The sequence below is a fragment of the Neofelis nebulosa genome, chromosome 4 (genome assembly GCF_028018385.1).
Source record: "Neofelis nebulosa isolate mNeoNeb1 chromosome 4, mNeoNeb1.pri, whole genome shotgun sequence".
Taxonomy (NCBI): domain Eukaryota; kingdom Metazoa; phylum Chordata; class Mammalia; order Carnivora; family Felidae; genus Neofelis; species Neofelis nebulosa.
In genome coordinates this window covers 163,138,857-163,151,150 of record NC_080785.1, presented here as the reverse complement: position 1 = coordinate 163,151,150, position 12,294 = coordinate 163,138,857, and positions in this window count along the sequence as shown.

Genomic DNA, 12,294 nt, shown 5'->3' with positions numbered 1-12,294 from the left:
AGGCCATGAAAAAAAAAAAAACTGCTTGGGACACATGCAGTAGCACAGGGGCCAGTGGAGCAAGCCTGGGAGTCCCAAGACGATGAGGCTAGAGCTGGGTCAGGGTGCCAGTCATGGGGGCACCCTGTGGATTTCCTGGAAGGACTTTGCCTTGTATTCTCCCGTGTTGTGGGAAGTCAGTGGAGGGTTTTGAACAGAGGGGTTGGCAACTAATTTCTGAATCGCTGGCTTCTGGGTTGACAGGTTAAGGAAGGACAAGGGCACAAACAGGGCCATTAGAAAGCTCTTGCAGAATTCAGGGTAGATACAGTGGTGGCCAGCTGAGTAGTAGCGGGGGAGGCTCAAGGATCCCACTGATGAACGTAGTGGCAATTTTCATTTCCAGATAGTGGCCTTTTGTATCCCCCTGCAGCATACCTTTTCTGTTGCTGGTGTACAGTTTGTGATTCCCGTTCTTCCCAGTTGTGAACAATGCTGCTTTAAGAAGTTGGGTCCGCGCTTTCTGGAGCGTCGGTGAGTTATTCCAGGAGCGTGAATTGCTGGGTTGTGAGGTCTGTGCGTGTTCAGCTTACCGGTATGAGCACCAAAGTCATTTCTGCAGTGGTTGTGTAAGGACCGGGATGTGTGCATGTGGTAACACTTGAAACAAGGTCTACTGAAGCGCACAGAAGTTCTTAACCCACACATGTACAGCTACGTTATTACACCGAGCAAATCCATGTAATCACCAGACAAGAAAAAACACGACCAGGGTAGCTGATACCCTTTCTTGCATATGCGGGTGGCAAACCCGTCCCTACTCTCCACAGGTAACCGGTGTTCTGACTGACGGCATGGCTTGGGTTCTTTGTTTTCAAACTCTGTACAAATGGAACCGAACAGGGTGTGTTCTTTTGTGTCTGTCTGATTTTGCCCAGTATTTCTGTTAAATTGACCCTTATTATTTAGAGTATCTCTAAGTACATTTTTGTGTGTGTTCTGTTTGCATATTCCACAGTTATTTAAGTACTTTGTGTCGGTTTACATTCCACGTTTCAGTTTGGGGCTCTTGTGAATAATGCTGCTATGGACACACTTTAACGTTTCTGATGATGCAGAGGTGCATGTATTTCTCTTGGGTCTGTGCCCTGGACTGAAATTTATGGGTCGAGTGGGGTGCATATGTTTATTCTTTGTACATGATGCCAATTTTCCAAAGTGGTTGTGCAACTTTGTTTTGCAACAAGCTATTTTATGACATTGGATACGATGCTGAAGTTGCCTGCCTTTTTCTTCCTGTGATTTATATATTCCACGTATATATTCCACAAAACTCTGGATGAGTTTTGTACATACCTTCTCCCACTCTGGTGCGTGTCTCCAGTGTTCTAATAGGTGTATTTTCATGAGATGAGTTAATTTTAATGTCCTTGAATCTTTATGGACAGCATTCTTCTGTACCTGTGTAAGAAATATTTGCCTACCCAGAAGGCAGGATGACATTCTATAATTTCTTCTGCAAGTTGTTTTTTCCTTTAATATATATACCTTTAGATCTGCAGTCATGTGAGATTGATTTTTGTGTGTGTTGTGTGAGGTAAGATTAAGTTTTATTTTTTCCATATTAACCCAGCATTATTTACATAAAAAGTACATTTCAGGGCACCTGGGTTGCTTAGTTAGTTAAGCATCTGACTCTTGATTTTAGCTCAAGTCATGATCTCATGGTTGGTGAGTTTGAGCTTTGTATCAGTCTCTGCTGAGTGTGGAGCCTGCTTGGGATTCTCTCTCTGTCTTTTCCCTGCTCATGCTCGCTCACTTGCTCTCTCTCTGTCCCCCCCCCCCCCTTCCCCTGCTCGTGCACTCTCTCACAATAAATGAATAAGATGCCTGAGTGACCCAGTCAGTTAAGCAGTGGACTCTTGATTTCAGCGCAGGTAATGATCTTGAAATTCATGGGATTGAGCCCCACATCAGGTTCCTTGCTGACACTGCAAAGTCGGCTTCTGATTCTCTCTCCCTTTATCTCTGCCCCTCCCCCTCTCATGCTTGCCCTCTCTCAAATAAGTAAACATTAAAAAAAAAGTATGTGTTTGCCCTAGGAATTTGAGATGTTACCTTTGTCGTGTGTGTGTACACACATGCGCGCGCACACACACACACACACACACACACACATACACACACACACACATATATATTTTTTGGAGGGGTAGAGGAAGAGGGAATCTTTTTTTTTCTAAGGATCTTTTTTTCATGTTTGTTTTTGAGGGAGAGACAGTGCAAGTGGAGGAGGGCAGATAGAGAATCCAAAGCAGGGTCTGTACTGTCAGCACAAAGCCTGACATGGGACTTGAACCCTGGAACCATGAGACCATGACCTGGGCTGAAGTTGGATACTCAACTGACTGAGCCACCCAGGTGCCCGGGGAGAGAGAGAGAATCTTAAGCAGGCTTCATGCCCAGCATGGAGCCCAATGCAGGGCTTGATCTCATGACTGTGAGATCAAGACCTGAGCCGACATCAACAGTTGGACACAACCAACTGAACTACCTGGGCATCCCACCTTTGTCATATCTTGAATTCCAGATGTCTAATTCTGGACTTTATTCTGCTGATTTATTTGTTCATGTACCATGCCACAGTATTTAAATTATAAGAAGCTTTATAATAAGTCAATGTCTGGTTCCCCCTCACGGTTTTTTTTTTCAGTGTTTTCCTACGTTTTCTTGCTTGTTTCGGGTTTTTTTAAGATTTTTTTTTTTTTTTTTTTTAAGTAATCTCTATACCCAACTAGGGTCTTGAACTTACAATCTCGAAATCAAGAGTCATATGCTCTACTGACTGAGCCAGCTGGGCACCCCTGTTTGCTTTTTATATGCACTTTCCTATTATTTTGTCCAACTCCATAAAATTAGCTTTTGGGTATTTTTATTGTCATTGCCTTGAGTTTATAAGTTAATTTGAGGAGAACTGACATTTCTATAATGTAAAGTCATTCAAGAACAGAGAATGACTTTCCATTGTTCAGGTCTATTTTCGTGTTTAATGTTTAAAAGTTTTCCATGTATAAGTTTTCTGCTTGATAAGTTTTGTCCAAGTATTTAGTCATTTATTATAAATGAGACTTTTCCCTACCGTTACGTTTTCTGTTCACAGTTTCTGTACATGAAAGCTGCTAATTTTGTAACTTGTTACTTCACTGAATTATTTCTTGAGTTAGCTTTATTCTTTTCTGGGGTTTTCCAGGTATACTGCCATATTACCTGCAAATTGAGATATCTTATTTACCAGTTCTTAGGCCTCTGATTATTTTTGCTTGTCTAATTGCATTGGCTAATAACCTCTAATACAATGATATATCGTGGGCATCCTGGCTCTGTTCTAGAAGAGATGCCCGTCTTGTTTTCCCATTAATTAAGATAATGTCTTTTAGAACTAAGGTATTATATTTATTTTATCATACTGAGACGGTATCCTATATTCTTGAATGTTTTATCATGAATGGGTGTTAACATTTGCTAGTTTTTTTGAACATCTATGAAGAGGGTCATGATTCTTCTGATTTAGTAATAAATTATATGATATTAATAAATATCTCAATATTCAACAAATCTTGCATTCCTGGAGTGAATTTCACTTGGTCATGGTGTATTTTCTTAATGTGGTGCTGGATCCTTTTTGCTAGTATTTTGTTTAGAATTTTTTTAGTGCTACTCATGTGTGATAATTGGTCTGTAGTGGTTTTTTTTGTTTGTTTGTTTGTTTTGTACTGTGTATGATTAGGTGTTAGTATTATACTTGCTTCATAAAGAATTGGGAATTTTTCCTTCTCAGTGCACCAGAATAATTTATATGGCATTAGGACTGTGTGGTTAGGAAAGATTTGGTAGAATTCCTTGTAAAACCATCTGAGTCAAGTTCTTATTAGTGGCGTATTTCTTTAGGAATTGTCTTTCTTTCATAGAAATTGGTCTTTCTCGAGCTTTCTAACCTGAATGGAATCAGAGTTGGTAATCTGTATGTTCCTAGGAAATTGTCCATTTCATTAGCATGGAGATCAGCAAGTAGTCTTATGATTTTTAAAATGTTTTTTGATTCCGTGGTCATCAACTCTTTTTATATATTTGCTTTCTCTTTTCTTGGATCAAGTAAGCTACTGGTTTGTTTTGTTTGTTTGTTTAAAAATGGAATTTCGGGGGCGCCTGGGTGGCGCAGTCGGTTAAGCGTCCGACTTCAGCCAGGTCACGATCTCGCGGTCCGTGAGTTCGAGCCCCGCGTCAGGCTCTGGGCTGATGGCTCGGAGCCTGGAGCCTGTTTCCGATTCTGTGTCTCCCTCTCTCTCTGCCCCTCCCCCGTTCATGCTCTGTCTCTCTCTGTCCCAAAAATAAATTAAAAACGTTGGAAAAAAAAATTTAAAAAAAAAAAATGGAATTTTGACTAATTAGAGCTGCTATTTTTGTAATTTCCGCATTATTCTGCTTTTCTCTCCACTCTTGCCTTATGCTTTGTTTTGGCTTATTTTTCTTTTTCCAGTTTTTTTTTTTTTCTTAAGTGGCAATTAATTTATTCTTACTCTTTTATTGACAAATATTTTGTCCAGTGGGTTTTCCTCTGATTACTGCTTTAAATTTTTTTTTTTTAACGTTTTATTTATTTTTGAGACAGAGAGAGACAGAGCATGAACGGGGGAGGGGCAGAGAGAGAGGGAGACACAGAATCGGAAGCAGGCTCCAGGCTCTGAGCCATCAGCCCAGAGCCCCACGCGGGGCTCGAACTCACGGACCGCGAGAACGTGACCTGAGCTGAAGTCAGCCGCTTAACCGACTGAGCCACCCAGGCGCCCCTGATTACTACTTTAAAGTACATTTCATAGATTCTAAAATGTATTTTTGGTCATCATTATTTCTTTGAAGTTTTGTCATTTCAGTCTGGATTTCCCCTTTCATTCAGGAGTTAGAAAGAGGTTTTTAAATTTCCAGGTACAAGAATCGTTTTCATTTTTGTTCGTAAATTCTAGGTTTATTGCATGCTGAATTTCTACAACTTGAATATAACAGGCCTAGATGTAGATTGGGGGTGGGGCATTAATCCTGCTTGATGATATCTTAGTTTTCTGGATCTGTGGTTTGGTGTCTGTCATTAATTTTGGAAAATTCTCATCTGTTATTTAAAATATTCTGGGTTTTCTCTCATTCTCCCCCACTCCCCCACCTTGGTATTCCATAACACATATGTTACGCCTTTTGTAAATTGTCCCACAGTTCTTGGGTATTATGTTTGTCTTCATTCTTTTCTTTTCCTCTTTGCATTTCAGTTTTAGAAGTTTCTATTGAGGTATCTTCAAGTTCACAGAGTCTTTTTTTTCAGCCAGATCCAGTCTCCTGCACCCATCAAGGACAGTCTTCATTTCTGTTGCCATGCTTTTGATTTCTGGCATTTCCTTTTGATTCTTAGAGTTTTCATTTCTCAGCTTACCCATTTCTTCTTGCACGTTTGCTTTTTCCATTAGAACACTTAGCGCATTGGGCACCTGGGTGGCTCAGTCTGTTAAGTATCTGACTCTTGGTCTTGGCTCAGGTCTTGATCTCACGGTTGTGAGTTAGAGCCCTGGGTTGGGCTCCATGCTGGGCATGAAGCCTCCTTATAAAAAAGAAAGGAGAGGGGAGGGGAGGGGAGGGGGGAAGGAAAGAGAAAGAAAGAACACTTAGAATATTAGCCATAGTTATTTTAGATTTCTGGTCTGACAATTCCAAAATCTCTGGCACAAATTAGTCAGGTTCTGATGCTTGCTTTCTCATTTATAGATTGTTTCTACTTGCCTTTTAACATGGCTTGCTTTTTTTTTTTTTTTTTTTTTTTTTAAGTTTGACAGGATGCGTTAATTGAAGGGATCAGTAGTAAGAGACCCTCAGTGTGTTTTCGTTTCTCTGGCTAGAGGTTAGCCTGTGGTTAGTGGTTCCTGCAGGTATTGTGTCAGAGGCCAGAGTTTCCTTTGGTGTCCTTATTTTTGTCTCCCCTACTTCTTTGGGTTCTTCTAGAGAATCCTTAAATAGGGGCTGAGACTAGTAAGTCTTCTAACTGTAGTCTCCGTACAGGAGCCCAAGAAAATCCTATCTTTCTTCAGTTTAAGCAACATGAGTTCCTTTATGTTTGTCTTCAGCCCATTGCTTCTTTTCTGAATTCAGGATAAAATGTGATTTTTTTTTAAAACCTACCCAATTGCTTTTTGAGAATCTCAGTAAATAAATAGGCTGCTTTTTTAAAAAAATTGTTTTATTTTTGAGACAGAGAGAGAGACAGAATGTGAGTGGCGGAGGGGCAGAGAGGGGGCCATAGAATCTGAAGCAGGCACCAGCCCCATGTGAGGCTCGAACTCACGAACCATGAGATCATGACCTAAGCCAAAGTCGGTTGCTTAACCAGCTGAGCCACCCAGGCGCCCCAAATAAGTTTGCTTCTTAAAGGCAAGTTGGAACCATGTATCTCTGACAATTGTTTTGACTTACATTTGTCATCATTTTCTTTTTTTTTTTTTTAATTTTTTTCATGTTTTATTTTTGAGAGAGAGAGGGAGACACAGAATCCAAAGCAGGCTTCAGGCTCTGAGCTGTCGCACAGAGCCTGATGTGGCGGGGCTTGACCTCATGAACCACAAGGTCATGCATGACCTGAGCCATAGTTGGATGCTTAACCGACTGAGCCACCCAGGTGCCCCTGTCATGATTTTCTAAAAACCAGTTTCATTACCTCATTCGAGAAGACAGCAGATGGCAATACTTTACATAGATTAACTGCCGTCGTCCCCACACCACTGTAAGCCTGTCATTCACCTAGAGGAGTCTGTTTACCTGCTAGAAACACCATTGTTCAAGTGCTTACACGCTAGTGGGTCAGTTTGGCTGGTGGTGCCTGACAAGAGGGCTGTGTGGTCACGGGTTTCTGTCTCTGTTTGCCTTCTTGTATCCTTCCTGTGCACCTGCAGGGCTTCCATGCAGGTCATTGAGTGGTGGTGGCACTCGCACACCTGTGAGCCAAGGAGCCCAGTGTGCCGCAGGCCTCGGTGAAAGTTTTCCTAGGCTCATTAGTGAAGAGCAATCGCATGCTGGCTTTTGCCAAGTTTGGGTGAGAAAAATGCGTGTACCCTAGAGGCCAGGCCCAGGAGGAGGAGAGCACTTTCCCTGCATTTATTACAATGGGACCGTTTCTTTAATTGGGAGCCTTGGGAACCCAGTGCAGCTACTCTCTGTGCAGTCCCTCCATCACATCAATTACAAGAGCAGAAGCAAACCGAATTCCCACCTACACCCAGGTGGCCCGGAACTCTTGCGTCTCGTTGGATTTCCCTGCCATTCTCAGGTTACACAATCTCTCTGGAGGGGCCTTGTAATCCCACTCCTACCCGGTCTTCAGGTCTCATGGTAGCTTTCCGTTGTCGGGGCCTTTCCAGCAGGAACCAGCTCTGTCTTATGTAATGTTTGGGTAACTACAATCACTCAGGTTACCCTCTAGGGAGCCATCGAGTATCAGTTAAGGGCCTTACGCTGAATTAGACTTTGAGAGGAGAGACCATAAGACACAGTGCTGCCTTTAAGGGACTAAAGGGCTAGGAAGAGAGGCATATAAACAAACAAGATCGCTAGTGTGGCCAATTAGTCCATTCAGGAGGTTCCGAGGAGGCGATATTGACAATCCGAGAAAGCCACAGAGAGATAATGGGTGCTAAGTGTAGAAATGTAGACAGCTTTTATGTATAGTGTTCCAGGTCATGAGTGAGTTAAGCATGCCAATCCTGAGTGCAAAGGCACAGAAAGAAAATCACATTCTCTGACAGGTAACCAAATCTTTCAAGTAGTAGATAAAGCAGGAGGGGTGACATGGGATAGATTATATAATACACAGCATCTGCATCAACATTTTATGTGTCAGTCTCAAGTATTAATTGGAAGTTGATGGAAATTCACTGACGTTTGATGAGATTTGCAGTTTATTTAGTAGAATGTAACGAAGGGGGCTATTTATATTTGCTGCATAATAAACTACCCAAAACACAGTTGTTTGAAACCACCACCGTTTGGCTTATTATTGGTTGACAGTCTGGGCTATGCTTGGCCAGGCTCCCTCGTGTCTACCCGGGGCTGCCAGTAGGCTGGCCCAGTACCTTCACTCAAGACGTCAGCCCCCAACAGTCCAGACAAGACTAGTACCTGCACCGGCAGAGCATGTTCTTCAAGTCCATGTTGATGTCACCTTTGCCGGCACCCAGTTGACCAGTGCAATCACATGGCTGAGCCCAGAGTGGAAGGGTAATCAGAGTCACATAGAAGGGTTGTGGGTACAGGAAAGGGAAGAAATGGTGGCCATTTCTGGAATCACCATAGGGCCACTGTTTCTATTGGAAGACTCCAAATGGGAGAAAATAGTTTTAGATCGATAGAATTGACAGATAGTAACTGCACATGCTTAAACAATTTGGTAGGTTTGGGCCAACATGTCCACCAGTGAAATCATTACCACATTCAAGACGGTAAACTCCCAAAAGATTCCTTTGTGAACCCTCCAGGGCCTTTCCCAGGCAATTACTGGTAGGCTTTTTGTCAGTACAGGTCAGTTTGCATTTTCTGGAGCTTTCTGTAAATGAAATGGTACCATACATACTCTTCTGTCTGGCTTCTTCCAGCAAAGTTATTTTGAGTTTCTTCTGTTTTGTCACATTAAGGTCAGAGTTCTTGCATTGTGGAAAAGACAGGCTTTTAAAATTAAATTTTCCTTTATACTAGTGAGGCCTTCCAGCCTCTGGCTAAGCATTTTGAGTGGTGATGCATCACACTTCTCTGAGTGGTTTATTCCAACTTTGTTTTCCTTTTGTGAATCAAAACCTAACTTCCAATCATTTGTTGTCCAACTGGTATCTCACCAACAACATTGAAAGGCATCATACCTGCAAGATAGGGTGCCAGTGTGAGCCATGCCTCTGGAGAGTAGCTCAGGGTGGAGGTTCTAATGCCCTCTGGTGGAAGATGCAGAGATCTGAGCAGGCAACTTGTTTGGAGTGCCTTATGGGTGGAAACAGCACATGGCGTGCAGGTATGGAAATGAGTGTGCAGGAATGGAAAAAAAACTCGGTTTCCCAGTGAGATGCTGATCACAGGAGACCAAAGCACATTCTTGTATGAGATTGAAATTTTTTGTAAAGCTGCTAAGACCTTGGTAATAAGTAGCTCCTATCTGAAGGGCCTCAAAAACCATAAATCTGGCTAATTCCCTGGCTCCTGTGTACTCCTGGGACAGAGTAAACTCTACCAGCTCTAGTCACTGGCTCCATGCTTCTGTACCTTCAAGTCTTGATGTAGGCAGGTGAAAGCACTTTCCAGCCAGGTTCTACCTGAGGCCTACCATTCACTTGTGTTTTTAGAGACATTAGAGCCTTTATCATAGCTCTCTTTTTTGGGCATTGGAAATTATAAGAGTTGTCTATGGATGGCAACCTATCTGGTTGGTTGATAGAAGTCCCTTTTCAGTAGAGTGACTCAGTTGGATGACAGTGGCCTTTGATCCTGTGTGTTTTTTCCCCCCCCCTGGGTGCATCTCCAGTGGTTTGCAATGGGCTTCACGCTGAAGTTAGGCAATAGTCCTTGATGGAGTTGGGTTTGGCCAGTAGATGGGACGAGAGGGTGGGGGGTCCACATCCATGAGACAAGGCCATAGAGACTCAGCCAACTTTGTACAAAAGAATCTCTTAGTCCTTCAGCTGGTGGGATAAATTGCACCTTATAGGCCTGCCTCAGACCTAAGGAGGACAGAGCTCCTCCAAGAAGGGAGGTTAGTAGGAGGAGAGATACATACCATTTCCTAAAGCAGTCCACTTGGACACAATGCTAGGAATGTCTCACCTCAGATCAGCAGAGGACATTTTCAGATAGTAGTTATAGGTCAGTGATTTCTGTGCTGCTGTTAGCCATTTTGCAAAGTGGAGAAAATAGGAGCATCTGCCTCCTTAAGGTGGTTGTGAAAATGAACTTAGTTAATACATCTAAGTGCTTGGAGGAATGGCCTGGCATACTGTAAACACAAAACAGTCAACTTAGCAAGTATCTATTAGGATGTTCCACATGGTAGGCACTGGAAATAAAAGCAGATAATAAGAACAGCCAACATTCTTCTGGAGTTTTGAGATCATTAAAGTATCTGTTTTTCAGCAAATGTGCATTGGTGCTTCCATTCCTGACTTGTGGCCTCTTCCACGCAAAGACCCTTGGCTGGAGGCCAGTATCTTGGGTCCATTCCATTCTGGGCCTTAGGAAAACTAGGGTTGTGGCCCCTCACTTCATATTTCCTGCATTTTCCTTTCCTTGAGTCCTTTGTGTCATGGCAGACCAGGTGGTTCTCATCCAGGAGTGATTTTGCTCCTAGGGGACATCTGGCAATGTCTGGAGTCATTTTTTATTTTTATGACCAGGGTGAAGGCAGACACCACTAGTACCTAGTATGCAGAGGCCACAGGTGCAGCTAAACATCCTATAATGCATAGGACAGAAATACGAGCAAGAATTATCTGGTCCTAAATGTCAACAGTACCCAGGTTGAAAAACCCAGTGATAGAAAAATAATTTCTATACTAGGCACTAAGGGGAAGGTGAAGGGCAATCAGATACTGTTCAAGGCTCATTAGGATGGTCCTATCATCTTGGCTTCATCTAATTCTGCCCAGGTCTCCAGGGAAGGAGTTTCATGGAGTAGTTGGACGCTAGGACCTTACTGCACTGAATACAAAGTGATTTTATTTTTGAGGGGCACTTTGTGTCACACCCTCAGACACTTGCTGGGGAAGAATGCAGCTAGGCAGAGCCTTCCAGGGTGCAGGATCCTACCCAGTAGAAGGGGCACAAGATGGGGACACATAAATGCTGTGTTCATACATATAATACCCACTACTTTATGAGAATCTCTATATAAGACGCTTAACACTAGCTGTCTATAATCACCCCAACAGTTATTTACAAATGAAGAATGTGAGGCTGCTTAGAGACAGAGTAAATATCCTAGTAAATGGTAAAGTTAGGATTCAAACATTGGAATCTGCCTAAGTCCAAATGTAGTGATAATCAAGAGGGTACAGTAGTCCTCAAGTCAACCTAAAATATTTTTTTTGCTTTCAGTTCAAGAGAATCTATCCATTCTACCCAATCCAGCTCAACCGGTATAAAGGATGCTTTGTCCTCCTGGTTCCCTGTTGTGGGGGGTCTCTGGGGCCATTTCCTGGTCTGTACAGATCTGACCTCCAGCATGTGGTGTTCCTGGGGCTGTTCAGAGGGCTAAGCTTTGAACAGAGTGCCTCTCCTATGTGGCTTCCTTGATGCCCTGAGTCAGCTCTGGAGATGCACTCAGCTCCATCTAGACTCATATCCTGTTCAACCTTCTCTGGTCAGGTTTTCCAACTCTGTTCTGCTGGTAATGAATCCCTCCTCTGTGCCATCCTCCTCACTCCATGGCAGTGCAAGCTACTGTAGTTAATAGGGTCAAAGGAATGGCTGGCTGTTCCCAGTCTCTGCACCTTTTCTGGGACATCACAGATGCTGGTGGCCCTCATGGATCATGGTGGCTAACACTGAGTCCTTATGCCAGACACTGCTCTGAGCACTCTTAGGTGTAACATTTAATCCCCACCAGAACTCTTCAGGAAATGTATTGTCATCATTATTACAGATGAGGGCCTAGAGACACAGAGAAGTAACTTGTGTAAGAGCATGCCATTAGTGAATAATGGCAGATTTGAACCCAGAGCCCTCTTAGCCACTGTGCTCTGCTGTGCCTCAAAATATGGCAAGTGCTATGAAAACTGGACTTGGTAGAATGTCAAGGTAGGTCTCTGAAGAGCTGTGAGTTTTGATTTGAAGCCTGACTATGAGAGGGAGCCAGGTGTGTGAAGATTTGGCAAAATGTGCACCAGGCAAGGAAGACCACAAGTAGACCAGGGCTTTCTTTCACTTAAAATAGATGCTACAATGAGTTTCTTGAAGAAGATTCTTATTAACATCCTCAGTATAGGTCAACGGGCACCACCCAAGCAAGATTCAGTAAGTAAAATTTAATGGGGTGAGGGAGATCCATATGATAGATAGTGGTTTCCACACTGAGACCAGGGAAGCCATGGTCCAGCATTCGTGGTGCTAGAAGCTAGAACATAACTGAGAAGGGCAAACATGAGTCAGTAATGTGAAACACTTGTCACTCCTGTCCCCCATCTTCCCAGTGCACTCCTTGCCTTCTCCCTTGATGCTTACAGGAGTCTGTGTCCTTGAAATAGTGTGCTT